At 39.5% G+C, this 25551-nt stretch overlaps 1 long non-coding RNA gene across 1 annotated transcript in view; it reads left to right on the top strand.

The window, feature by feature from the left end:
- The first annotated feature begins 15457 nt into the window (after positions 1 to 15457).
- Positions 15458 to 25551, top strand: part of LOC119467003 — a 123925-nt gene continuing 113831 nt past the window's right edge. The window contains exon 1 of the long non-coding RNA XR_005195517.1: positions 15458 to 18219. This is a non-coding gene — a long non-coding RNA (uncharacterized LOC119467003). The remainder of the gene's footprint in view (positions 18220 to 25551) is intronic.

Here is a 25551-nt window from a genome sequence, read left to right on the forward strand (position 1 = left end):
ATCATTCCGTTACAGAGATACATGCATGCATATGTTCACTACAGCAGTATTAACAATAGTAAAGATGTGAAATCAACCCAAACACCCAACAATGATAGACTGGATAAAGAAAATGTGGTACGTATACACCATGGAATACTATGCAGCCATAAAAAGGAACAAGATCATGTTTTTTGCAGGGACATGGATGGAGCTGGAAGCCATTATCTTCAACAAACAAACACAGGAACAGCAAACCAAACACCATATTCTCTCACTTGTAAGCATGAGCTGAGCAATGAGATATGGGAGGGGAATAACACACACTGGGGCCTGTTGTGGGATGAAGGGAAGGAGAGCATCAGGAAAAATAGCTAATGCATGCTGGGCTTAATAATCAGCTGATGAGCCGATAGGTGCAGCAAACCGCCATGGCACATGCTTACCTATGCAACAAATCTGCACATCCTGCACATGTACCCTGGAACTTAAGAAAAAGTGATGAATCCCAGTGTTGGTTAACATTAGTATTGGCTCACACTGAAATATATATTGACCTCAGAGTGGAAGTTTATCTTTTGTGGTTGCCTTGATTCTGGGGGAGGATGTATATTGGAACTTCCCTTGGAGAATACGGCTTGCTTGACTTGTTTTTCTTCTCCATGATGTTAGGAGAAAATCTCTCTGACCAGGAGGCTAACTCTTCAGCCAAAGTGACAGTTCATCTGCCGTATCAATGGGTTTACAGGGGAAAGAATCCCAAGAGGTCAGTTGATCCAGGATCTAGTCCTAGGCTGGGAAGATATTTCTGCTGTTTTACAGGTGAGGTACCTGAGGCCCCAAGAAGGCCAAGCCACTTAGATCACTGGGAAATGATGCTGACGGTGGAGTGGAGATGCAGTGGGTGTAGGGGAAGAAAAGGGTTGCAGTAGTGAGGGAATGAGAGTAGATGCTAGAATTCCTAGTTCTCAATTCAAGTCTACCAATCTGCATTACAGGGCTGTTGTAGGTCGCTTTGTTGAGTGATCCTGATGCCCATCTATAGGAATTGGAGACTAAGGTGCAGGCTGGATGGTGAGGAACACAAAGCTTCTCTTGCTACTCTCTCCTGTTTGATAATTGTTCACCACCTCTTGTTTTTCAAAATCTCTTTAATAAAATATCGAAGAAAAACACCTATTTTTTTCCTCCAAGACTTGAGTGAATTCTCTGCCCTGGTTTCTTCATTGACTGTGTTCCTTTAGGAATCCCCCCACTTTTTTTTTTTGTTAACTATATTTATAGTCTCTCTATCTCTGACAAGTCTTCCTTGTGGTTTACAAACACATTCAAGTTCCTCCTTATTAAGAATAAAAACTTCTATTCTACATCCCTCATTATCCATTTATTCATGGCTTAGCTTCTTGAATGAGTCCACACTTATTTTTTCCACTCCCTCATCACAAATTCACATTGAGCCAGCTGCAGGCTCTGCCTTGATCATTTTATTTTAACAGTGCTGGCAAAGGTCACTGTGATATCCTAATTATGAATTGAGTAGATCAGTTTTGATTCTTATTTGACCTCTCTATGTCATACGGCAGCTTATCACTCAATTTGGGGTGGATCTTGAATATAAGTCATAACCTTTAAGGTAAAATCCAGTTTCTTTTTCAACATTAACCCTCAATTATTAGCACAGATATTATTATTTTTTGACTAGCCAATAATTATTCCTATATTTAGATTTATCACTTTTAACATTTTGTTGTATTTGCTTTAATTTAATGTAAATTTTATTTATATACACACATATATTTTTTTTATTTTTTTTATTGCATTTTAGGTTTTGGGGTACATGTGAAGAACATGCAAGATTGTTGCATAGGTACACACGTGGCAGTAGCACAGATATTAATTGAACTTAAGTTACTCAACATGGACCTGTTTTAAAAAATAATTAATTGACTTGATTTTTTAGAGTGGAAATTGAGGGGAAGGTATAGAGAGTTCCCATGTACCCTCTTTCTCCTCACACAGATTCCTTTATTATTAGCATCTTGCATTAGTACGGTATATTTCTTATAACTAATCAGTCAATATTGACACATTATTGTTAACTAGGTTCATAGTTTACTTACAGGTTCACTCTGTGTTGGGGTTTTAACAAATGCGTAATGTCATGTATCCACCATTACAGTATCATACAGATGACTTTGACTGCTCTAAAAATCCCCTGTGCTTCACTTCCCTCTCTCCCTCCCTTTCCCAAGCCCAACCATGGATCTTTTTACTCCCTCCATAGTTTTGCCTTTTCCAGAATGTCATATAGTTGGAATCATACAGGATGTAACCTTTTCAGATTGGCTTTTTTCACTTAGCAATATGCATTTAAGATTCCTCTATATTTTCCTGTAGCTGGTTAGCTTATTTCTTTTTCTCACAGCGTAATAGTTTCTTGTAAGTATACACCACAGTTTGATGCCTCCTCTTCTGCCAGCTTCTCAATGATGGTGTTTCCTAGGGTTCTATGCTAGGCCTTTTAATATCTTCAGTATTTCACGTATTTTTCAGGGTTGGTCTCATCCACTCCCACGGCTTCAACCATCACTTCACTGTTGTGCTCTAGCTTGTATTTCATTGCAAACCTTTTCCCTGAACCCCAGACACACGTGTGCACTTTGCTTCTTGGATGTCTCCTCTGCTGAGATATGAGAAACACCCCAGAGAGGAAGGTCATTCAATTTTGGGGGCTGTTTGTCAAATGGAAGTAAAAATATTTTGTTTATCTGCCAAATACACAAGTGGTGAAGCTTTTCTACTCTATTTCCTCTAGGTAGGGTTTCTCAACCTCAGCATTATTGACAATTTTTTGTTGTAGGGGCTATTCCATGTATGGTAGGATGTTTGGCAGATTGGCTTGCCTCTACTTGCTACATTAGAAGTAGAGCCTTCTCCCTGCAGTCCTCAGCCCCAGATTGTGACAACCATAAATCCCTTCAGACATTGCCAAATGCCCTCGGGGGATGGGAGGCAGCTCAAATCACCCTCCCAATGAAAACTGCTCTAACATAACATGTTTTCTCCCACCCTGTGTCTTCCCTTACACTTCTTCCTCTTCCTGAATTGCCCTTCCCCAGGAAGAAGATTCTACCCATCCTTTAAGACTCGGCTCATTCATCATCTCCCGTAGGAAGTCTACTCTCATATTCCTCTCCCTTCCTTTTTCTGTAGACTTCCCTCTGCCTTTGTTCCTCATTGTCCTCCTGCCATGTTTCTGTGCCTGGTGTTTACGCAGTGATGCTCTTCTCTGCGTTGCTAGTTGGTTGAGGGTTGGCATCATGCCTTCATCTTTGAATCCCCGGCACCTTCACAGTGTGTGGCAATTAATGTGCCCAATTAATGTTGTTGAATAAATGAACCATAATGGCCCCCTCTGGTCAAAATCCTCTATGATAAATTCTCGTAACATTACGTATTGTTCTTTCAAAGCACTTGTTACATTAACAATTTTCCATTTTTTTGGAGTGTAATTATTAAATCAATGTCTTTCCCCTTCTCTAGACAGACCATAATAAGCTCTATGAAGGCAGAAGCTATGCCTGCTTTTGGTCATCACTGAATCATGCAGTGCTTGGCACTTCATAGGTACTTAGGACATATTTGTAGAATGAATAAATGATCTTGGGCAAGAATGGCCTTGGAAGTTTCAGTTGGGCTTAATAGCAGCAGCAGCAGCAGCAGCAAAAACTAATATTAGTTTAAAGTATTTTCATAGGTATTATTTTCATTTAATAATTTAAAAAATCCTTCTAAAAAGGTATTATTTCTATCATATAGATGAAAAAACTGAGGAAGATCAGAGAGGTTGAACATCTTAAAGTCTTGTACTCTTTAATCACTATATTACAAATGTGGGCCCTGGGTTATTTCTTATCTATACAGCCAGACTTGCAGAGATCAATAAATGTTTTATGGCACATGAAGTGAATGAGAGAATATGCGATTCTTTTGTATTTTTTGTGTATTGATTTAGAGCACAAGAATTTTTACATCCATATGAGAAAAGCTCACTGGAATGGAAAATAAGGGCTCATACCCCCTCACTGGCTCTATAGTAACACAAACTCTATCTTCATTTGTATTCCAGGGGCCAGCCAGAAATGGTCAATGTAAGATGTCTTATAGGTCCAGCTGATGTTAACAACCAATGAGATAAACATTTTTGTATTTTGAAGACAAATATACTTACTCTTTATGAATTTATAATATAACTGATTGACAACCTGAACAAGATATGGGAGACGTGGGTCCATGGTTCTTAAGCTTTTGTGGCACATAGAATCATTTGATGGGACACGGACTAATACAGACACCTTAATCTGGACATTTCTTACTACTAGAAACATAGCGATAACAACTGTCACTCCCACTAATGTGGAAATAGTGGAAAGGGTGGATTTGCATGTATTAGTGCCTTGCGGGTAAATTATAAATATATTCCTGAAATTGAGAAGAAGCATAAGCACGTTGTAAACTTGAATGCTGTAGGGGACCAGCAGAAGCTCCTTTGCAGAATATTGAAATTCCCAGGCTGCAACCAAATGCCACTGACGAATCACCCTAGAGTTTTAATTTAGGAATGATGAGTTGAATCTTGAAAATATATGAATGTAGAAAAGGTGAAAAGGGGATGTCAAGTGTACACTAATGACCTTTAGAAGACACATTAGAAATGAGATTGGATTCTTCATGGAGCGGAGAATTATTATTAGTAATATGCTTTGTTTCATGATGCCAGTTCAACAAAGGCATTCAACAGTTACTTGTTGAATAAAATAGGACTTCCATTCTCCTATGAATGCCCAACTAGAGAAAAGCCTTCCCAGAACAAGAAACTAGCCTCTATTTCATGTAATGTTTGCTGAGGTGTATGGAAATGTATCCTATGGTGACACCAAAGTAGTCTATATACTGTCATTTTGGCCTTACATAAAAAAAGATGGCATCAAAGACATTTGAGATGACATATAGAATTCTTGTAAAACATTCTTGATGAGGCTGACAGACAATTTCTTAATGATGTTCGGCTCATCTTTGACACAAATGGAAAGACTGAAGACAAATGTGAATGAAGGAAAGTGTTTCTAATAATACTAATATTAATGTAGGAGATATCAATCTTTGTGTTACTGATCATTGGTTTCTTGGTGAGATCTTTATCACAGGATAACCTGGTTGCCAAAAATTACCAAGTATTGGTAAAATGTGTAGCTACTGATGGGAACATGTGCAGATTTGCTTTTTGTGTTTGTTATATGTAGATATTGTCATTTTATTTAGCAAGACATTGTTTCTTATTTCTTGAGTCAAGAATATAATGTAAGCTCAACTGAATTTCTGTTTAATGAGAAGAGCATTTTATTTTGCCCTTTCTGACCCTTATATTCATGCTTTTGATCGCCCACAGGCAAATCTAGGAGAACCAGAGATAACTTCCGTAGACGGCAAAACCAGAATGAAATTGTGAATATTTCAGTTTAAAAGATTCCTTTCAGGAAAATTATCACTGTGATGTTGGAAGATGTTATTTCATTCACAGAGCATTTGCAAGATTATGTGTGAGATTAGTCACATATAAATATTTGATATATGTAAAGTAAATTTGCTCCCTGCACGAGGGACCCTGTGGTGGGAACCAGTCTGAGGAGATGAGGCTGTGTTTCCCTTCTCTAAGCATCACCAACAAAGCTGCTTATTCTGAGTCTGGAAAAGATCCAGTGGTATTTAGCTTTATGAGGCTTAATGTAAAGGTGTTGTATTTCATGAGATGAAATCATGACACAGTGGATTGCAAGAATTTTGAGAGATTATTTTTCAGAGTGTTGGCAAACACCATCCTCTAGAGGATTTTGTGTCTAAAAAAGAAATATAGGCCGGGCGCGGTGGCTCAAGCCTGTAATCCCAGCACTTTGGGAGGCCGAGGCGGGTGGATCACGAGGTCAAGAGATCGAGACCATCCTGGTCAACATGGTGAAACCCCGTCTCTACTAAAACTACAAAAAATTAGCTGGGCATGGTGGCGCGTGCCTGTAATCCCAGCTACTCAGGAGGCTGAGGCAGGAGAATTGCCTGAACCCAGGAGGCGGAGGTTGCGGTGAGCCGAGATCGCGCCATTGCACTCCAGCCTGGGTAACAAGAGCAAAACTCCGTCTCAAAAAAAAAAAAAAAAAAAGAAATATAGACCTTCTTTCACAGGATTCAAATGATAACTAATCATTAATCCCTTCTGGATGGTCAGAGTTTGACTGCAGAGGCTGATTTGGAATGTCTGGAGCAAATCTGACCCCTCCAGTTGGCCTTTATTGAACTTGCGACTTCCACATCATCCTAAAACTTCAAGGAACATGGGCAATGCATTTTTTTGGGGTCCTCCACTCCTCAGCCATGATTACAGTTCTTTTTATTTATTTACAGATTATGCTTCACCTTTAGTCTTCATGCACAGTTTGATTCTCTATGAATTTTGACAATCCAAATGAATATTTGACAAAGATAAGAAATGTTATCAAGCTGTATCTCAGGTTTCTTTCTCTCCCGTTCTTGTTATGTTTTCAGCTGAGAAGTTCTCTGGCTCAGCTTTCTCTAAAACAGAGACATTCTTTTGACTTGTTTGACCTTTTTTTGCTTTGTTCTAGAAAACATGTAACTGTCCTTAGGCTAAACATCTCTCTAGTTTTGTGACTGTCTCATCTCCAATTTCCCTGTAATGCAACATGTTGGAATAGGTTTCTCATGAATGGCAGGGGAGAAACAAGACACTGTGGGGGAAATCTGGCACTTCTGATTTTGATGTGTATGGAAGGGAGTTTGTGTTCTCTGTAGCTGGGAGCCCTCTTGAAACATGGCTCAGGCAAGAATGTTTTGGAAGTGCAATTAGTTCAGCATGGGAATCTAGCAAAATGAATATATGCCCCAATGTATGTAGCTCTTTTCCCAGGGAGACTTGTTCCTACCTTATTTCAGAAATAATAGATGAACTCTTAAGACTTTAGAAAAGTTCTGCAGCGGCGGACATACCATCTGTAAAGATAAAAAGATGTATGCATCAGCACAGATGTGTTTGTATCAAATTGTGCACATGATAGACCGCATGTGGAGCCCCTAGTGAATTCTCATGGTAACATTGATGAAATTGGTGTTATGGAGGAAGGGAAAGGGGAGTTATGAGTTATTACTATCAAGCAACAAATGTTATATTCCTTATCTTTCTCAAATGCTGTCTTGCAAATGCATGTCAGAGCAGACTGTGACTGGAGTGAGTCCAGCATTAGGTTGCTGAGAGAGTTAAGTTGAGAGAGGTTAAGCAGCTAGGGTATGACCAGCAAGAGGGGCAAGCTTACTTGCAGCTGTAGACTATCACGTATCACCTTGTTTTTCAAACTTGCCTGCTTACCTGGGGTGTGTGTTAAAAAGGAAGATTCTTGCAGACTTAGCAATTCAAAGTCTCCAGAAGAAGGACCTGGAAAATGATTTTTTTTTTTACTTGCTCTGTCTACAAGGTTGATGTGAAATGCCACTGAAATAATATAGTTGACACAGCCTTGAAAAACATAAAGCTTCTTTTAAACCATATTCTGGGAGTTTATTTATTTAATTTTATTTTTTATTATACTTTAAATTCTGGGATACATGTGAAGAACGTGCAGGTTTGTGACGTAGGTATACACGTGCCATGGTGGTTTGCTGCATCCATCACCCCATCATCTAGATTAGGTATTTCTTCTAATGCTATCCTTCCCTTCATCCCCCATCCCATGACAGGCCCTTGTATGTGGTGTTCCCCTCCCTATGTACATGTGTTCTCATTATTCAACTCCCACTTATGAGTGAGAACATGCAGTGTTTGGGTTTCTGTTCCTGTGTTAGTTTGCTGAGAATGATGGTTTTCAGCTTCATCCATGTTCCTGCAAAGGACAGGAACTCATCGTTTTTTATGGCTGCAGAGTATTCCAGTTGCTACAAAGAGAATAAAATACCTAGGAATACAACTTACAAGGGATGTGAAGGGCCTCTTCAAGGAGAACTACAAACCACTGCTCAAGGAAATAAGAGAGGACACAAACAAATGGAAAAACATTCCATGCTCCTGGATAGGAAGAATCAGTACCATGAAAATGGCCATACTGCCCAAAGTATTTATAGATTTAATGCTATCCCCATCAAACTACTATTGACTTTCTTCATAGAATTAGAAAAAACTACTTTAAATATCATATGGAACAAAAAAAGAGCCCATATAGCCAGGACAATCCTAAGCAAAGAGAACAAAGCTAGAGGCATCATGCTACCTGACTTCAAACTATACTCCAAGGCTACAGTAACCAAAACAGTATAGTACCAGTACCAAAACAGATATTATAGACCAATGGAACAGAACAGAGGCCTCAGAAATAACATCACACATCTACAACCATCTGATCTTCAACAAACGTGACAAAAACAAGCAATGGGGAAAGGATTCCTTATTTAATAAACGGTGTTGGGAAAACTGGCTAGACATATGCATAAAACTGAAAGTGGACCCATTCCTTATACTTTATACAAAAATTAACTCAAGATGGATTAAAGACTTAAATGTAAGACCTAAAACTATAAAAACCCTAGAAGAAAACCTACGCAATACCATTCAGGACATAGGCATGGGCAAAGACTTCATGACTAAAACACCAAAAGCAATGGCAACAAAAGACAAAATTGAAAAATGGAATCTATTTAAACCAAATAGCTTCTGCACAGCAAAAGAAACTATCATCGGAGTGAACAAGTGACCTAGAGAATGGAAGAAAAGCTTTGCAACCTATCCATCTGACAAAGGGCTAATATCTAGAATCTACAAGGAACTTAAACAAATTTACAAGAAAAATAAAAAACAACCCATTAAAAAGTAGACAAAGGATATGAACAGAAACTTCTCAAAAGAAGACTTTTATGTGGCCAAAAAACATATGAAAAAAAGCTCATTGTCACTGGTCACTAGAGAAATGCAAATCAAAACCACATTGAGATAGCATCTCATATCAGTTAGAATGGCAATCATTAAAAAGTCAGGAAGCAACAGATGCTGGAGAGGATGTGGAGAAATAGGAACGGTTTTACACTGCTGGTGGGAGTGTAAATTAGTTCAACCATTGTGGAAGGCAGTGTGGCAATTGCTCAAGAATCTAGAACCAGGAATACCATTTGACCCAGCAATCCCATTGCTGGGTATATACCCAAAGGATTATAAACCATTGTATAAAGACACATGCACACGTATGTTTATTGTGGCACTATTCACATAGCAAAGACTTGGAACTATCCCAAATGCCCATCAATGATTGACTGGGTAAAGAAGGTAGAATTTTTAGCAAGCTGACTAGCTGATTGCTATGATCAGGCAAGTCTTGGAATCATTCACTGAGTGTAATCAGATGGGCATTGAAAAAGGGCTGGATTTTAAATGTGGGTGTTTTGTGGGTGTGGATGCTAAATAACACAGTCAAAGGGACAATTCCACCTTTATGTTTGCTGAAGGACATTGGCTTTATGTTCTTCAATGCCCTGTCTGTAATGCACCACTCATTATATTTCTTTCAGAGTTGATTCAAGAAAGACCTTTGCCTTTCCCAAGAAACTGGTCTTGTCATTTACACCATTTGACCCAGCAATCCCAATACTGGGTATATACCTAAAGGATTATAAATCATTCTTCTATAAAGACACATGCACATGTATGTTTATTGCAGCACTATTCACAATAGCAATGACTTGTCATTGATGAGGTGTTGCCACTTCCTGAGTTCCCCTTGCCTCAGTTTCCAGGAAATGTGATGCCAGGTTTTATGCTCTATCACTGTCACCACATCTACAACTATGATTGGCCTGTTAGTTTTTCCTTCCCTACCATTTTTACCTTCTTTTAAATCTCTACTTTGATTAATTTTTTATTTGTTTTGTAAATGACTTCCAATTTCTTTTTTTCCCTGAAAAGTTGCAGAGTATAAATGCATTAAATTGAACCCATAATCAATAGTTGCTAATGGAAGGAAAATAAGATGGTGAGTAAATGATGACAAATTTAAATAACTTTAATTTCTGAATGCAGTTTTACCTATACCAAACATATATGGATTTGATCCTTACTCCTGCCAGTGACGTAATCTGGGTTAGGGAGAGAACCAAAGAGGCCTAGGTCAATTACGGACATTTGGGAAAGTGCATATTCTAAAGCTAACTGATGTAATTCGCATCTGCAAATAACGATAATAGTTCTATATCATAACAATAGATAATAATATAATAGTTATAATAATAATAGTTCTATATAGGTAGGGTGACTTTTCCCCTCTTATTCATAATTCACAATTATGGGTGTAATTAGAGATATGGTAGGCAGCATATTTACTTCTTTTGTTTCCACATTAATATAAAGATCCACGCAGGAAATGAACAAAAGCAAGAAACACAAAGCAGACAGAAGGATTTCTAATGAAAATCAAGCCCCTCACCCATCCTGTCTGTTAACAGTCCTTCTTGGAGGTTGTCACTTTGAACTGTTTCAGTTTTCAGTTATGTCAGTGGCCACTTGATAATTTCGGGTAGTATGAACATTGTCTTTGAATTTATCTTATTCTGTTCTTTGCTGTTTTGAGATTTCAATTCTGTGTCCAAGTGGTCCCCTTGACAATTTCTGTGCAGTGTATTCCATGAGCCCATACAAATAGGAGACTCACTTTCTTCAGGTCTGAGAATATTTGATTGTTATTTCTCTAATAATCTCTCATTCTTCATTTTCTCTATTATCCCTTTTAGGAAATCCTATTGGATAATTCCTCCTCATGTCTCCCCTCCCTCTACTCTGTTCCCTTTCTTTCCATTGTTTAGGGATTTTATTTTTTTTCTTCCTGGAAGGTAAACATGGGCTTACCTACCTCTCTGTAGACAGGGTAGCTGGTCCAACTTTTCCATTGCCAGGTATTCAACTAATTCCTTGTTTTGAGTTCTGTGCCTCACACCTGTCCTCTTTCTCCTTGATGGCGATTGTAGGTTTCTTCCACAACAGTCATTTCCCACTTCCACTGCAGTCTTACTCTGCACATACCGGGGCTGTAGCTGTTTGCTGTCAATTGCCTCCCTGGGCCTTCTCTCTTTCAAAATGTATTTATGAGTTTATCTTCTGTGGGTTTCTTTACTTTCACTAACTCCTTAGTCTACTAGTCAGAGTGGGTCACATTATGATGCAGCAACAAACAAACCAACAAACCCTGAAATCTCAGTGGCTTTATACAAACAAGGTGTATTTCTGCCTCACACAAAGTCCAGTTTGATGCTCATTTGGGCAGTTCTTCTGGTCAGTTCTCCTCAAAACTGTGAGCCCTTCACTTCCTTTTTTTCCTGCTTTACTATTCTATTAAGTAGATATATCATATTTTCCTAAAGCATCTCCTGATCATTGGATCTTTAGATCATTCCAGTGTTTTGCTCTTACAAGCATTGCTGCTACAAACTATTTAAAACCATATTTTAAATTTTTCTTCAATTAGAATTTTTCCTTAGAAATGGAATTACTGAATAAAGAGTCTAAAAAATGTTAATGTCCACCAATTTGCTCTCCAGAAGCCTCTTTCAATCTATTCTCCCACAACATTGGGTATTATTGTTATTTTCTAATTCGATTTTGCACTTGAAGAATCTTTATTTAAATATTGAAGCTTTAATTATGCATTGGAAAGAAGATTTCCTTCCTTTTGTAACAAATTACACTTCCTATTTTTATATTGTTTGGTTTTGTCTCTAACAGTTTTTTATTGGAAATTATCAGTTTTTAAAACAAAACTCTTCCTATATTAAGCCTAGTAACCCTTTGGATAACTCATTTTATCACATATGAGAGGCCTGTATAAAAACACACAAACTTGGTTTCAGTTTACTAAGAACTCTGGGTACTCTATCTTTTCTCTTTTTTGTTTTTCTGTAATGGGGGAATGAGCTCTAAACTCACTTTAGAGGACTTACAGTTTCTCTTTTCTCTTCAAGAGGTTATGGACAAAGTTTTCCTAGAAAGTTGGTTTATCAATTTTGCTTAAAGTTAGAGGGGTGAGTATAGAGTATAGTTTATTGGGAGAAGGTGAAGCAACATTTTAGGACTAAGAGAAATGGTGGCATTGGGGCAAGGAGAGTAGCTGGCAGAGAATCAAAGGTGAATCTTTTTAGATATCTGGAAATGAAATGGCTGGGTGTCGGGGTGGAGATGGAGGGGTGTAATGGGGTCAAGTCTCGTGATTGGGAAAATAGTTAAAAGGAATGACAATGAGACTATATTGCAGAGAGATGTCTGCCACAATCAGAGCTTCAGCTAAAGCCACACAGGGGACTTAATGATTGTTAAAAGCATTAAGTAAAGGTGAAACCTTATCAGTTTTTACACTTCACTCTTAATGTGTCAATGACATGTTCCAATTCTTTACTGAGAATGCACTTTGGTAGGAGGAGGGAGCAAACCTACAGTACTTGGGTGGGAATTGGAGAAAACAGTGACAAGGAAAAGGCAGAGAAAGGTGGAAGATCCAAAGGCACATTTCCTCCATTTGGTTGAGTGCGATGCATTCTGGGCAATGAATTGGGCACTACCAGGAAAGGGGAGAATGTAAAGGGCAGGCAATATATGGAGGCTGTTCCCTGAGGAAGTACTGGCGAACATGCCACAGCTTGAGAGAACTAGTTTCTGAGGTAGGTAGGATGCAGAAAACCACAGCAAATGCAAAGGCTGCCCAAGGAGCCATGTGTGTGGAGATGTCTTCCATTTTAGCAGTGAAAGCTGCAGGTATAGGGTTACAGCGGGGTCATCAGGGATGCCTCTGCTGCTGATTCTCTGTGTGTCAAAACTTGCCAAGTCTGCAAAAAAGATCCCAAACAAAAAGATACAGTTGATTTATTCTGTCTAGGTTCAGAGTAGAAGTTTATATAATATATTGGTCAGTGATACTGAAAGAGCCAAAAATATGACAGCAGGGATTAAATGTCAAGCCAGATTTATCTTGTGTGACCATTTCTAGATGATGTAAAATAGCACACTGTCTTTAGTTTGGAAGCATATTAATTTATTTTTATTTTATTTTTACTTGAGGGATAAACTCATGTTGAGGATTCCATTAAAAATGAGTAATTCAATCCAACAACCAGACCTTATGTAGGGTAAGCAAAGAGTGTTTTTCAAAAACTAATTTCTTAATTTTCAATTTCTGGAGATCTCTTAAAGCCATCAGAACTATTACTGCCTAAAACACTAAAACAGGCATGGCAAACAAAAGTGTCTCACTGAATTTCAAATAAAGGGGAATAACAATGTTAAGTGCTGCCTTGTTGGATTTCTTCCTCATTTTTCTGAAGCTCTGGCAACTCTTTATAATTTCTTTTTTATGCACTAAATTGTGGGTATACTCTAGAATGTATCTCATTGTGAAGCAGATATAATACTGGCTGAAACATGTTAAAAATGATTAGAAAATATTGCTTTTAAACAATTGTGACTCACACCAAAAATTTGTATTTAGTAACCTAAATACTCTTATAAAACAGATGATATCCTGTTGTCCTATTTTCTTTTTTTTTCCCATTTATTTATTTTATTGCATTTTAGGTTTTGGGGTACATGTGAAGAACATGCAAGATTGTTGCATAGGTACACACGTGGCAGTGTGATTTGCTGCCTTCCTCCCCATCACCTACATCTGGCATCTCTCCCCTTGCTATCTCTCCCCAGCTCTCCACCCCCCACCATCCCTCCCCTATTTCCCCCCAACTGACCCCAGTGTGTAGTGCTCCCCTCCCTGTGTCCATGTGTTCTCATTGTTCAACACCCACCTATGAGTGAGAACATGCGGTGTTTGATCTTCTGCTCTTCTGTCAGTTTGCTGAGAATGATGGTTTCCAGGTTTATCCATGTCCCTACAAAGGACACAAACTCATCATTTTTGATGGCTGCATAATATTCCATGGTGTATATGTGCCACATTTTCCCTGTCCAGTCTATCATCGATGGGCATTTGGGTTGGTTCCAGGTCTTTGCTATTGTAAACAATGCTGCAACGAACATTCGTGTGCATGTGTCCTTATAGTAGAATGATTTATAATCCTTTGGATGTATACCCAGTAATGGGATTGCTGGGTCAAATGGAATTTCTATTTCTAGGTCCTTGAGGAATCGCCACACTGTCTTCCACAATGGTTGAACTAATTTACCTGTTGTCCTATTTTTAACTGATGCCCTAAAGCTGATTACAAAGCAATAGCTGCCTCCTACATTTCAGGGTCAGGCGGATTAGTGGCCTTCCTGCTGAATTTATTAAGAGGATAGTAGAGTCGGTCACAAAACTCTCAACCCTGGCTCCTACCTTCAAGCTATCCAAAATAAGGTTAGACCTTTGGAAGATGTGTTGGAGAAAGAGAAAGCCATCAAGGTCAACAGTTAGAGGTAGAAGGGTTGTGTCAGCCCAGGAGGTAGTGGCTGTGTGTGTGAGTATATTTGTGCATGTGTGTGTGTGTGTCTGTGTGTGTGCGTGGATGCACACACAGCCAGGGAGGTGGGCAGTACCACTTCAAGATAACTGCTCATAGAGATTTGGCATAGTCTTAAAAAAGAGAGAGAATCTCATTCTCCTTCACATCTGGATGTTTGCTGAGCCACAGAAGAAGCTTGTCAGCTCACCTCCATGCACTGGAGTGGAGCTTATATTTTCTGGGAGCTGCATGGCTCTGGCAAAGGAGTGGCAGCTGCAGGGGCTGTCCTCTCACTGGGAAGAATGACAAGGATGTGAACTTTTCACAGGTAAGCTAGACATTGAGGAGTGAATCCAGGCTGGAGTCGTTGTTATGGGACCTGCCTGTTAAATTAAGTCCAGCCTAAAGCTGCCTCCTTATATATTTTAAGTTCAGCCTCAAGTTTCCCTGTACATAGTGAACTGTAACCTAACTAGATATGTAAATAGACCATAACCTACTCTTTCGCCAATCACTGAGGTTTTGCCAATCAAAGGTGGCCAACTGTTCAAACCATGTTCAAATAAGGCAAACATGGAGCTGAAACCAATTCAGCTGTTTCTCTGCCTCCCTTCCATTTTTGTACATCACTTTCCTTTTTCTGTTTATAAACCTTCTTTTATCATTTGGCATCACTGGAGTCTCTCGGAATCTATTCTAGTTCAGGGGCTGTTTGATTCGCAAGTTGTTCTTTGCTCAATTAAACTCCAAATTGAGTTGGGTGCAGTGGCTCACCCCTATAATCCTAGCACTTGGGCAGGCCAAGTTGAGCAGATCACTTGAGGTCAGGAGTTCCAGACCAGTCTGGCAAACATGGGGAAACCCCATCTCTACTAAAAATAGAAAAATTAGCAGGGCGTGGTGGCTCATGCCTGTAATCCTAGCTACCTGGGAGGCTGATGCACAAGAATCACTTGAACCTGGGAGGCAGAGGTTGCTGTGAGCCAAGATCACGCCACTGCACTCCAGCCTGGGCAACAGAGTGAAACTGTGTCACAAAACAAAACAAGACCCTCCAAATTTAATTTATCTAAGGGTTTTCTTTTAACATGCCTAAGAGGGCAAACTTCATGCCTGAGTTCCCTTAAAAAAGAGTTTAAATCTCATCCACAACTGATGTTCACACCTATTCTGATGCATCTGACTATCTCTAAAACAGACGCTTACACCATGAGAACCTGGTTTGAGGGAAATTAGGAACAGGGTCCCTGGGAGAAAGTTATGCTTAGTGAACAAGGAGTTGGAAAGGATGGGGAAGACCAAGCCTGCAACCCGATGTCAGGACGGCACAGGGGATCTGAGAGAGAAGTGTGCCCTCCTGCCCACACCCGTGTGTTCTGTGTAAGAGGATTGTATGTGAGGAAGAGGCAAAATAATAATGCCACGAGAGCCCCCAACCCTGCTGCCGTGAGTGCCCTCGACTCTTCTGAACAAAAAGGACATTAAGAGCGAAGCTGCTGCCCTGAGATGTTAGCAGGAGAGAGGCAATAATGGCCACCACAAGTTGGAGACCAATGCCTGAGACTCGCAGTGCAGAGAGGGCTGAGGGCCTGGGGTTCCTTGTGGCCATGAGCAGGTCAGCACAGGACGTGGGACCTCAGTAATCCCACAGCAGTGGCACTGAAACCCAGTGACCCCAGCACTGTGTGATGGAGAAAGCAGTTGGAGCACAGGACTGGGCTGGTCAGACAACGGCTCAGCTCTGAACAGGGCACCACTACCACCGTGTCTGCTCTCTTGGAGACTCAGGCACCTTGGGGCTAGGAGCTTGAAGGTAATTCCTGTCTAGTGGATGAGGATCACTCATTCAGCCCACCTGGCCATACAGTGTCAAAGTGCTCTTCTACGGTTCTCAAGCCGCGTGGGACCGTGGGAAGCCCTGGGTTACACTACAAACTCAAGTGTGACTCACCCACCTGCAAGGAGTGTATTTCTTTAGAATGCCTCCGTGATATTCATTACAGACCACCATAGGATCTTGATAAAGAGGACAAGTGTGGCAACTTTCCACATTCAGTGGGCTTTAAAAAAGTTTTGCTCAAACTATTATCTAATACTAAAAACTTTAATATTCATGAAAAAGGTAATATCGAATCAGTCTCTGGCTGAGTAAAAAAAGGAAAAGAAGTGTACCCCCAAATGCTTTGAGGTGTTGCTCTGCTTGCTTCTCTTCTGGAGAACAGTGTCCCACAAGTGAGATTCCTTGTAGAAGCCTTGAAATGGTGCAACAGCTGGTTTTATTGGAAAGAAGGGGTGCCAGTGCATATCAGACACCTCTCCCTGTCCATCAGATAGATTTCCTAGATGGCTGCAGGGTCAGTGTGCAGTCTGTGATAAATGCACTCACATATTGTAACCCAAAGAGAAACATGAAATGACTCCTTTGTCCAGGAGAATTTCAGAGGCCGAAAACTCCATGACCCTCTAACCTCCCAATCCCTTTCCTCTGTGCACTTTCTTTCCTCTTGCCTTGTTTTGTTGAGGGATTCTTTTGTTTTCTGATTCTGCTTCATTTGGCCAGCTCTCTGCGGGTCTTTGGCACCTGGGAAGGTCTGAATGTGGCCTTTGTGTTTGCTGAACTGTGCTGTGCCCAGCCAGGCAGAGATGATCACTAAGCTTTTCTACAGCTTCATAACTGCAAATTGCTCAGCCATTTGTTGTTTAATCCTCACAAACCCTTTGTCCTGGAGGCAGTGCGGCATTCTCATTGCCCTTCATTTTCCAGTTGAGGAGGTGGATAATATGTGACCTGTTCTAGGACACAGGTTGAGTTGAGAATCTGTCTGCTTGGGCCACGGGAGACTTGCAAGTGAACACAATAGCAGTGAAGCCCAACTGGGAAGAGTGAGTTAAACTGGGGTAGGCTGACGTTTGCATCCTTTTGAAGAAATTCTGATGCCCTAATTTGAAGGTGTGAGTTACTGGTTGAAGATCTGTAGGGGGGAATCATGCCACAAAGAGGGCTTGTAAACTCAGATTACTTCTGGGTGGTAGCACTTATAGAGATATAATTTTGAGGCTAGTGCCGTATAGGTTCCTTGACTACTTCAAGTGATCTATCCAGGCAATAATGAGTCCATAAAAGGCTCAGTTCAGCAGCACACAGCCTGTACTCCCGACCTGCCTATTGCGATGGTTTTGTCCCTTCCACTGGACCATGTCATTTCCCCCACCTTTTGGAGGTACCTTTGTTTTCTGCTTCACTAAGAAAATCTAATTCATCAGGCTTTTAGCTTCTTCATTTGCCTTTTCATCTTTTCTAAGCTGTCCTTTTATTAATCCTCTCTCTCCTGTTTTCAAGAAAAAGCAGATCTGTTCTTTTGTCTGGGGGCAATCTTACCTTCTTCCCCTTGGTTGCCTTTTATTTACTTTCTCAATGATCTCCTTCATTATCCCCGGTCCCCTCTTCCTCTCTGGCATATAAAGTCTCCTCTGTTTAATCACTACATGTATGCATTCACGATCCTCCTTTACCTTGATTTCAGGTGATCCTAAAACTGTTTCCAGCTGCCTGAAGATATTCCTCTTGCAAATCTTTTGAACCAGAAGACTCCACCTTTTGTCTCCACTTCTTACCTCCCACCTTCAACTTCTTGTCTGCTCTGACATGACACGCTGTGGATGCTGCACTCACTCTTCTCTGTGTTTGGTCTCCAATGACCTGTGAGTGCACATACACAGGTATTTTTTTCTTGCCTTCACATGTGCTTATTGTATGCAACATTTACCATTGTAGATTATCCCATGCTGTTGGAATCTTTTTCTTATTGAGTCCTATAAATGCAGCCTGTCCTTGTCTCTTTCTGTGCTGGACTGTTCCCTGTGTCCTTCATAAGCCCCTTCAAGCATATCCAGAGGCTCTTTCTTATGTCCCTCAGATAACTTACTTAGGACTTTCTCTAATGATCCACTATTATGACAACACGAGACCCAATTCCCTACTTCTACCTTAAAATACTCTGCTGTGCTCCAACTCCTAATTTCAGACTTGTCACTGGACGTTTCCAAATTGCTGACATGACAGCAGCTGAGGCAAAATGTATCTAAAATGGAATTCATCATCTGTCCTCTAAAACCTGCTTCTTCCTCCTGAGTTCCCATTTCTGTTAATTATGTCACCAAGGGCTAATTCTTAGGGCCACCTTTGATCCCTTCTCTCCTTGTCTCCTATGATCCAATTAAGTCCTGTCATTTCCTCCATCACAGTGTGCCTGGGATGTGTCCTTTGCCCCCACACTGCCGTGGTCCTGGTACACTGCCTCTGACTTGGCCTTCCTCATCTCTATCACTTGCTACCTGGCCTCTCTCTCCCCAGGCTCCCCTCTACAATCCAGGCGTCACATTCTCTACAAGAATTTCCCTACATTTCCTGTTGCAGAGTGATAGTTATTTTGATCACATTCTTTCCTGGCTCAGAAATTAGAAGTAGTTTCTCATTGCTTCTGAAATCAGCTTCAAACCTAGCTGCCTTCAGACTCTCTGCCTGTGGGCCCTGACACGCAGTTCTAGCCCGTTCTCCCGCTTCATGTCCCACAAGACCCTCCTCCATTCAAACTTAAAATCCCTGAAATGCTCCTTGTTTTGGTTTATGGCATTTTCTTCTCCTCTGATGCACTTTGTCTGTTCTCCATCCCCAATACTTCAAAACTCCTATTCTTCATGATCCGTTTCAAATGCTACTTAACTCAAGGGGTCAATTCATATGAGAGAGGAAGGGAGGGAGGGAGGGAAGAAGATCCCTACAGTGTCCTGAACAGCCATTTCATTGACACTCTTAGCCATCCATGTACCTTGTGTCTCTCCATTGCTCTTATAGGCCGTGCTTCTCAACCTCAGCTGTACAATAGAATCACCTGGGGAGCTTCTAAAAAATACCAAAGCTCAGGCTCCATCCCAGCCCAGTGAAATCAAAATCTCTGGCGCCATGACCCAGTTATTCATATTTTTAGGGCTCATAGAGTGACTCCTCTGCGCAGCCAAGGATTAATGTCTACTACTATGTGAATTTTTGTAGATTATTTTTAGTGGTTATGCATTTTTTTTTCTTTTTCCAACTTTGATTCTTGTGGGATTCTTTGTGTTTTAGCCTCCGTGATGTCTAGTACTGTTTTTTGTTTTGTTTTGTTTTGTTTTTCGAGAAGGAGACTCGCTCTGTCACCCAGGCTGGGGTGCAGTGGTGTGATCTCAGCTCACTGCAACCTCCACCTCCCTGGTTCAAGCAATTTCTCTGTCTTAGCCTCCCAAATAGCTGGGATTACAGGCACATGCCACCAAACCTGGTTAATTTTTTTTGTGTTTTTAGTAGAGACTGGGTTTCACCATGTTGGCCAGACTGGTCTAGAACTCTTGACGTCAGGCAATCCGTCTGCCTCTGCCTTCCAAAGTGTTGGGATTACAGACGTGAGCCACCATGCCCGGCCAGCACTGTTTTTTATACTCAGTGGAACTTCAAAGAAAAATAGTGTTAAGATTTAAAAATGGAAAACAAATAAAAAGAGTCGATTTTTAGGGAAGGAATGCCAACTGGCTCAGTGGCTATCCCACACTGGAAATGGTGAACTAAGAGTCCCTTGTATGTTAAATAACTAACTTCGAGTATTTGGTGTAATCCATTTGTATCCAAGCAGTTAATATGCCAGTTAATATTAACATTTGTCTCAAGAGACCTTACTTGCCCATGTAATAATATTAGTTTGGTGCAAAAGTAATTGTGGTTTTTGCCATTAAAAGTAATTGTATGTAGCAATGAATATAATGCTACATACAACTCAAATACCTAGGATGAGTACTCGTTCTACCTCTTGGGTTGTTTTCAAGATTAAACACATAAAACTGGGAGAAAACAAAAACTTTAAAAAGCATAGTTAGATATTATTTTTAATGAAGCTGTATTTTTTTTTCAAGAAACGAATCTCAAAGAGCTTTTGTTCAATGCATTCTCCTTTTTCAGGAACACCGTTGAATACCTTGAGTCAAAAGGAAAGCTTGTGGTGGGCATGTCTGCTTCTCTCCCTATGCTATATTTCTGATAAGAATTTGTGGATATTACAGAGTTTATTTTAGTCTAGGGGATGGAAATGAACTTAAATTCATTTCTACCTCAGGTGAGGCAGCCTCTTTCAGAAAAAAATAGGAAGCAAAGAAGGAAGACTACTGAGAAAATTCTTTTCAATTTAGAAAAGCACAGACTGCCTCTTGGAGAGTGATTTAATGGCCTGGATGTTGTAGCTGTATCGATTCATGCTCAAAGTCTGGCTCAGTTTATCAGCTGTGTTGATCTTGGACAAAGTGCTTGGCCTCTTTGTGCTTTGGTGTCCTCAGCTGTGCATAGGTCTCAGTGTTGGGAGGATCGAGCCATATGATATATGGAATGTAGCTGACACTTAGTAGGACCTAACAGAAGCTCTCTTTTCCTTAAGGCACCAATGGCTATCAATGAGTCCTGTTCTTTCGTGACCTTAGCAGATTTCCTTTTAGTGTTTTTTAGGGTATGCATTTTAATGGTATGTTTGTAAACAGAAATATACAATTTTACTTTGGGTATGAGAGCTTTTCATTATTTTTTGAACCACATAATGATTTTCTTTCTTTCCTCTTCTTTAAATTCATTGAATTTGGAATTCCTTTGCAGTACCTTTGCCATAAATTCTACTCACTACATAAAATTTAAATCAAGCAGGTATAACATAATTGCCCTCATAAGGAGACTGTAGGACTGGGTACTAATTTTGCTTCCAAGAAATTCACGTTGCCATTTGAAAAAATTTCTGAACTGTTTTTCCCATTTGCAGAAGTTTCTGGAAACTCAGACTGAAGAGTCTGCATACTTTGATGGGCTTCTATTTAATGTATTGCCTTGAACATAGATTTCTTGAATGAGTCATGATATTCTCTTATAATCCTCATTCTGGTTACAAGTCCTATGCCATGAATCAAATCTTAGCAAAGAACAGTTTAGAAATCTTGAAAAAGGCCTGACATTTTGTTAAAACAACAGGCAACTGGATTTCTCCTGCCCTTCCTTATCACATTTCCTTTCCCTGTTCAACAACAGTACAATTTGTGTAGTGGTACTTTCAGTCTTACTTCTTTTTCCATACTGAAAGTAATTTTTAAGCATGAAATTGGGTACTTTGTTGCCCCCATACAGAAAGACTTTACAAATTTAGCTGGAATGGGGCTGAAGAGCACATAAAGTTGATGTCCAGGCCTATTTACATTGAAGTAACACTAGATTTATGGATTGAAATGGGAAGCCTAATTTTTATATGCCTCCTTCCTAAAAGCCAGCTATAATCTAGAGGGAAAACTATCTGAGCCAATCTAAGTGAACCCAGCCCATTTCATCTTCTAAGACTGGTTTGTTCATTACTTAGGGGATAAAGGCAGAGACTAGCTCATGGGGATTAAGGATGACAGAGTGACCCTCCAACACTAAGCTTTAAATGTGTTAGCATTTTTAGTGCCCTATCCAGATAGCCTCAGTCTTTCAAAAAAATATTTTTGAAAGAATGATAGGATACATTTTTCTTCCACCTCAATTTAAATTTTCTCAATTTCTATTCACTGTTCAATATTTCCAATTCCTGGGTAACTCATCAATTTTTTTATTATTGTTTCTTTCCTAGCTTCTTCTGTTTCAGAGCTATGTTTCCCCAGTGGGCTACCACATCTTTGGGTTTCCAGTACTTGGAATTTTGCTTCCCAGTTGCAGAGCTAAGAAGCCAATTCACATTCCATTGTTGTCCCAAAGTCTTTTTCCTATTTTGAATACCCCATCTTGTCTGGATGTATCAAGGGGTAAGAAGTATGTATTACTTTGGCTTGAAAAATTCCTTTCTGAGACCCACTCCATTAGAAAACAATAATATTTGAAAGAAATCAGCCAATCCCAATTCCTAGGCCTGAACAGTTCAGATGATTTCAGAATCTTTTTGTGATTGTTTCTCTTCACATAGTGACTGAAACAATTCAGGCTTAAAACACATCCTGATCATTAGTTGGTATTGCAGATGGTAGGATAAGCAATTATGCTGAATTGAATTTTTCCCATCTTATCTATTTCAGGTAAAAGAGTCAGTGTAGAGCATGAGCTCTTAGATGAGATTCTCCAACGTTCCAAGCTTTTCCAATCCAGATGAAGTTTCTATCTGAGCTCCTGGCAAATATTGATATTTCCCCTGTAACCCTGATAGATTTCACCACAGTTCTGATACATATTCCTTGGTTTAATTATGTGCCATAGTTATAGAATTTTGGAAGTAAAGAGAAGCTTAAGGGTATCTAGTTAAATGCCCTCTTCCATAATCTACAGATGAGAGCATGGAGTTTGAATGGAATCTCAGAAAGATGAACTGGGGTATTTTTTACTTTAACTTTCCTCCTAAGAAAATAATCCTTATCTCAGTATTTTCTAAATTAGACCAGCCACATTTTTCTTGCCTTGACATTCTCGGTTACCTTTGGACAAAGTATGTGAGCCAAAATTTAGTAAAATTATAGACAATGATATTGCTATTTAATTCAGACTTTAGCACAATAACTTATCCTAAGTCAAGGCAAAAGAAAACATTGGCGGTATTCAATTACCTTTGATCAGTGCTGTCTACATCGCTTTCCTGATTGATTTCCTGAGAAGCAGTCATTTGGTGTAAATATGCCCTACATCTCACCACTGAAAATGGTACCCGCATTTTGTTTTGCTCCTTTTCTCTAAATAAGTAAGTTTATACAAGTGTGCTACTTCAATGACAATATATTTTGTAACATTTTTGTTGAGATATAAATCACATACCAAATGATTCACTTATTTAAGGTGTATAATTTAATGGTTTTTAGTATATTCACAGAGTTGTATAATCATTACCACAATCAATTTTAAAACATTTTAATTAGTTTCCAAAGAAACCCTGCATCCTTTAGCCATCACCACCCCTCAACACCCCCTCCTCCAACCACTAGTCTACTTTCTATTTTTATAGGTTTGCTTATTCTAGATATTTCATACAAAATAAATAATACACTATATGGTCTTTTGTGACTGGCTTTTTTTCCCTATTCAGCATAATGCTTTCAGGGTTCATCCGTGTTGTAGAATGTATCAGTAGTTCATTCCTTTTTATGGCCACTTAATATTTCATTGTCTAGATATACCACATTTTATTATCTATGTATCAGTTGATGACCATTTAAGCTATTTATACTTTCTGGCTATTATATATAATGCTGCTATGAACATTTGTTTCTAAGTTTTTTTTTTTTTTTTTGAGAGAGGGTCTTGCTCTGTTGCCCAGGCTGGAATACGGTGGTGCAATCATGGCTTACTGCAGTCTCAACCTCATGGGCTCAAGCAATCCTTCCACATCAGTAGGAATCCATACATATATCTATATTTATATGTCTATCTACATACTATTTCTATATATTCCCTACCTTCCAAAAAGTGACCTGAGGCAATAAAAGGGAATTTAAATTCATTAATCTGTTCAGTAAGCACTAGTTGTATCCTAAAAATCATGCACAGTTCATAGGATATATTAAATGAATATGACAGGCTAAATAACTTTTAAGCAAGTAACTAAAAACATCTCATAGCTCACATGTCACCTTAAGCTTTATATTCCACCACTCATGGACTACAGAATCCTGAAGTAGATGGAGACAGCTTGATTTGTTCAGTTTCATTCAGCCTGCAATGGATGCATCATCAAGTCTTTTGATTTTTGTTTTGAAATATGATTTCATTTTTATTACTATAACCTCTGAACTCCTGAGTTGCAGTCATGTGAAGGAACCGAGAGGCTAGGATGGAGTTTTGAGATTCCCACAGTGTGGGGGCATTGGCAGGTTGAGATGAAGACAGTAAGTTTGGTTCTATCATGTTAAATGAAAGCGAGGAGTGGCTGGGGCATATGCAGATAAAGATGAGGGGGATGAAAAAGAGTAGGGTTTCCCCAGAAAGTTGGAGGTGGAATAATCTGGAAGAAGTGTTGGCGAATAACAAAGATAGCTCACCCCATCTCCCAACCTTGACCTTACAGGCTGTGGAAGAATATGGGGCCTCCACTTGGGAGAGGGAGGAGGTCCTCAAGGACTCGCAGGATTCTCCTGAGGCAGGGAGGTCAAGGACAGAGAGCAGCTGTGGTCCTCAGGTGAAGACTGAGGGCATTAAGGAAGCTGAGTTAACAAAAAAGCAGCAGCACACAGCAGTGGGAGGGGAAAAGGGCAGGCAGGTGCTTCTCCAACTGGATTTCGCTTTCTTTGGGGGTTTCTGTGTGCAAATTAGTGGTGATTCATGAGGTCAAAAACTCTGCTGAGGCAGGGGTTTGCACTGTTTATCGTCATCTTTGTGTTCAACAGAAACAATATTTGTACTGTAAGAGATAAGAAGATCTTATAAAATCTTCTTAAAAGATAAGAAGTATTTGTCCTTAAATGCTAGATTATTAAAGTTGCATTTGGTTTGACATTTTTTCATCTAAAAAAATTATTTTTGCTAATAATCAATGGAGTTTTAGCTAAAATCTGCCAGAGGAGAGAAATTGATGTCAACTGTTCTAGAAATGTTTGTGATGGTTTTGTTTTGCATCTAAGCATTCCATGTATTTTCATAATTCACAAAAAAGAATTTAATAAATTTTATTGGTTATTACATGGGCTTGCTATCAGATGAGAAAACTAAAAAGAGAGTGAGTTAACTAACTTACTTGCTCGCTTTTACTTTTGAATAAAATATTTTTCTTTTCTATGTGCCTTATTCTCATGAAAGAAATAATTTTTACTTTTTCTGCTTATAAATATGATACATGGCCAGTGTAGAACATTTTTAAAACACCTAAAAGGGAAAAGATGAAAGAAGAAAGTATACATTTCTCCAGCTCCCACCACCCATAGGGGAAAAATATTGCTAACCCCTTTTAAAGAATGACCTATAAAGAAATAGTGATGCATAACTCAAAAGAAATTATGGAATAAGGTTAATGACACATGGTTTAAGGTTTCTCTGTGATTGAA

This window comes from Cebus imitator, unplaced genomic scaffold (genome assembly GCF_001604975.1).
Source record: "Cebus imitator isolate Cc_AM_T3 unplaced genomic scaffold, Cebus_imitator-1.0 Scaffold251, whole genome shotgun sequence".
In the NCBI taxonomy this organism is placed as follows: domain Eukaryota; kingdom Metazoa; phylum Chordata; class Mammalia; order Primates; family Cebidae; genus Cebus; species Cebus imitator.